Source organism: Suricata suricatta, chromosome X (assembly GCF_006229205.1).
Source record: "Suricata suricatta isolate VVHF042 chromosome X, meerkat_22Aug2017_6uvM2_HiC, whole genome shotgun sequence".
In the NCBI taxonomy this organism is placed as follows: domain Eukaryota; kingdom Metazoa; phylum Chordata; class Mammalia; order Carnivora; family Herpestidae; genus Suricata; species Suricata suricatta.
The window spans coordinates 38,840,663-38,845,002 of record NC_043717.1 but is presented as its reverse complement, the minus strand read 5'-3'; positions in this window follow the sequence as shown (position 1 = coordinate 38,845,002).

Here is a 4,340-nt window from a genome sequence, read left to right as displayed (position 1 = left end):
TTTCAGTCAGAAACCGAGGTGCTCTTACCTCGGTTTCCAGCGAATTCCCTTGGGGCTCTCGAAGCCCCCCCCCCCCCCCCCCCCCCCCCCCCCCCCCCCCCCCCCCCCCCCGCCCTTCCCCCTCCTCCACCAGGAGCCTCAAGTGGCCAGAGACCGTCGTTTACTATTTATTACATCACAGAGTGGCGGGGGGGGGGGCGGGGCGTGGGAGGGGTCAGTAAATGTTGTAGAATGGTGTTTGTTCCAAAGGCAATCAAGGAGAGTAGAGTAAACCATTGGATTCTGTCATTCAGTTAAAAACATTTATTAAATATAGATCATATTACTGGCCCCTAAACTACTCTCTAGGAACACAAAGATTCCTAAGCCTTGGTTTTAGCGCTTGATGAACTAAGAGCTTCTCAAAACCTTAATGTGCATATGAAGCCCTGGAACACCTCGTTATAATGTAGAAGCTTGGGGCACCTGAGTGGCTCAGTCGGTTGAGCATCCGACTTTGGCTCAGGTCATGATCTCACGGTTTGTGGGTTCGAGCCCCACATCGGGCTCTGCTGACAACTCAGAGCCTGGAGCCTGCTTCGGATTCTGTGTCTCCCCCTCTCTCTGCCCCTCCCCTGCTCACACTCTGTCTCTCACTGTCTCTCAAAAATAAATAAATTTAAAAAATAAAAATAAAAATACATAGAATCTTATTCAACAGATCTGAGCAGGGCCTGAGATTCTGACCAGCTCTAGGTGGTGCTGATGCTGCCAGTCCACAGATTACACTTTGAATGCAGAGGGAAGCACGGGCAAAGAAAGTGTTACAGGTCCTGGGAAATCTATATAGAGTACTGTGTGGGCACTGAGGACAGGAGAGTACCAAGAGACTTCATATGGGAGAATACGGGTGAGTTGAGTCTTGTCCCGGTGATCTGTGGGGAAAGTCAAGGGGCCATAATTGTAGTCTGTGATTAAACTTTCTAAAATTAAAAAAAAAATTTTTTAAATTTATTTTTCAGAGAGAGAGAGAGAGAGAGAGAGAGAGAGAGAGAGAGAGAGAGAGACAGCATGAGCAGGGGATGGACAGAGAGAGAGAGAGGGAGACACAGGATCCGAAGACAGGCTCCAGACTCGGAGCTAGCTGTCAGCACAGAGCCAAGGCGGGGCTCGAATCCACAAACCAGGAGATAGTGACCTGAGCCGAAGTCGGACACTCAACCGACTGAGCCACTCAGGCGCCCCCAGTGATTAAACGTTCTGACCCTTGATTTTCTCATCTGTAAGATGAGGGACTGAAATGTGCAGACCCTTCAAAGGACTAAAACCGGAGGACTCTAATGAGATAAACTTTAAAATTATTTAACATAGATCAGTTTGGAAGGTAGGGTGAAATAGTATAAAAGGCTTGATTGTTTACTTATTTAACAAAGGCAAAGAACTTTATTATTTTTTAATCTTTTTTTAATGTTTATTTTTGAGAGACAGAGCAAGTGAGCAAGCGAGTGGGGGAGGGGCAGAGAGAGGGAGACAGAATCCCATGCAGGCTCTGCGCCGTCTGCACAGAGCCCAATGTGGGGCCTGAACTCACAAACCATGAGATCAGGACCCGAGCCGAAACCAAGTCAGATGCCTAACCGACTGCCAGGTGCCCCAAGGCAGGGAACTTTATTAACCTCATTTCAAACTTTATTTCCAGGCTCCTTCAGCTTAGCCAGCTGCAAAGAATGAATGGAGTTTAAGCAAAAACTGAAAGGAGTGGAACTCTTCAAGGGGCTTGGGCTTAAAAATATGAGAGATCTAGGTTTTATCAGATCCATGAACACAATTTTAACAAGCAGTCTTCATATCAAACAGCAGCTCCCAGTAACTTCTTTAAGTTGTATCTTCTTCAGCAATTGACGCTATTCAGTGCCCTTTGTTCTCAGATGCCTCACTGAAATTCTCTTCAAGATCTGGAACTTTATCCTCCTCCTCCTTTCCGGTAGCAAGTGGTGCTTTTCCACCCACAGATTACTTAGGCAGAATGTCAGCCTGTCTCCATTAACTGGTCAGACTGTCAGCACCAGGCTGGTTTAGATGCTGAGTGTGGGGGCGCCTGGGTGGCTCAGTTGGTTAAGTGTCTGACTTCGGCTTAGGTCATGTGGTTCTTGAGTTCAAGTCCCACATTGCGCTCTGTGCTAACAGCTCAGAGCCTGGAGCCTGTTTGATTCTGTCTCCCACTCTCTCTGCTCCTCCCACGCTCATGCTCTTGCTCTGGACAATATATAGGTGTTAAAATTTTTTTTTAAAAGATGCTGAGTACCATCTCGGTCAGCTGCTTGGTCCCAGCTTGGCCTGTAGTGGTGAAAAGTGCTCGCAGCCAGGGATGCCTGCACTGTAGCATTGGGAGAGCGGGTCGCTCACTTTTGCTGGGCTTGTGAACACAGTCACCTCTACAATACGGTATTGTTTACCCCCAACTCCTTGAAGGAGAGCTGAAGTGTTTTTATTAATGATCCTAACAAATTGACCTACATTTGACAAATGTAAGTATATCAACCATAAGAAAATAGCACTTAGGGGGCGCCTGGGTGGCCCAGTTGCTTAAGCATCTGACTTCAGCTCAGAGCATGATCTCGTGGTTCGTGGGTTCAAGCCCCGCGTTTGGGCTCCGTGCCGACAGCTCAGAGCCTGGAGCCTACTTCAGTTCTGTGTCCCCCTCTCTGCCCCAACTCTGCTCACACCCTGTGACTCTCTCTCAAAAAATAAACATTAAAAAATAGAAAAGAAACAACCAAACAACACATAAGTGTTAAAAGCCTCTTATACATGTTTTCTCCTATTCAGTTGCTTATTTGCAGGTGGGTGTCTGGCTACCCAGCTAAACTGCTGCTTTGTGAATACTTACCATTCATAAATATTTTCTCTTCCAGGTACACTCTATGAACATCATTTAACCACTTGTCATACCACTTGCCACTTACTTCTCATTAGTACGATTACAAGTGCAACACATTAAACTAAAATGGGGAAGGCAGGCCCCACTGGGGGGAGGGCAATCAGAGCCCAAGTGACCATGCCGGGGCTTCGCCTACCCGTGCTCCTGCCTCGCCATCTACTTAGAGGTGAGAGCCTGGCCTCCCCAGGAAAGCCCCCAAACACCAGAAAAGGAAGAGATTGCTATTCTGATCATCTTGCTGGAGTGGGTCACTAAAAGCCAAAATGTCAAAAGAGAAACACGTCGTTTAAAGGCTGACTGCCTTCCTAGCTGTGTAAGACTGATTGCCGACCCAACATGACCTACCAGAGAAGAAAACCCAAGTCAACAGCGAACGACTCCATTTTCCAAAAAAAGGTTTTCATTACTAAAATTCAAATTTTTAGTGTTACGCTTTTAAAGGATAAATTATTTTCTAGAATGGATTTTGAAGGGAGTAATTATACCCTAATGACAGTATTCTTTCTTCCTACATGGAACAAAGGTAATTATGTCCCTTTGAAAAAAGTTTTTTTAATGCTATTTAGTTTTGAGAGAGAGAAAGAGAGAGAGAGACAATCAGCAGGGGAGGGGCATAGAGACAGGGAAGCACAGAATTGGAATCAGACTCCAGGCTCTGAGCTGTCAGCACAAAGCCTGACATAGGGCTTGAACTCACGAACCATGAGACCATGACCTGAGCTGAAGTACGACGCTTAATTCACTGGGCCATCCAGGTGTCCCTAAATATGTCTCTTTTAAGTGAGAAAAGTAAAATTTAAACTCCATACAGTGAGAATTATCCAATAGATAAAAAAGAATGTTTCAATTGTCTTGTACATTTCTGTTTCCCCCTTATGTACATGGAGAAGCTTTATAGAAAAAATAATAATAGAAAATAATAGAAAAATAATAATAATGAATGTTATTTTAAAAAGGAACCAATCTATAGTTTTAGCATTTCTGATCTTATTTTAAAAAGTAACCAATCTGCAGTTTCAGTACTTTACAGGCTAGGGGAGAGAGAGGTTGAGAATGAAAAGCTAGTAAATCTGGCAGTAATTTAAAAATAAGTTCCATTTGTATAACCCTGAAAGAAATTATATCATAAACAATTCATTATTTTCTTAAATATGGAAGAGAGAAATGCCCAATCTTAGTAAATATTGAATCATAAGAAAATGTATCTTTAACAAGGAAGAATTATATTGGAAATTCCTGAAATTAAAACAAGTTTTCTGCTTCCTTTGCATTTCTCTAGAGTGTTTTGTACACTTACACACACACACACACACACACACACAGAGCAAACAGCTCATTTCTCATTAGCATAAGACAGAGATTAAACCATTCTATTTTACTTTTATCATTAAAAAATGTGTGTCATGATCAAATCTTGGCA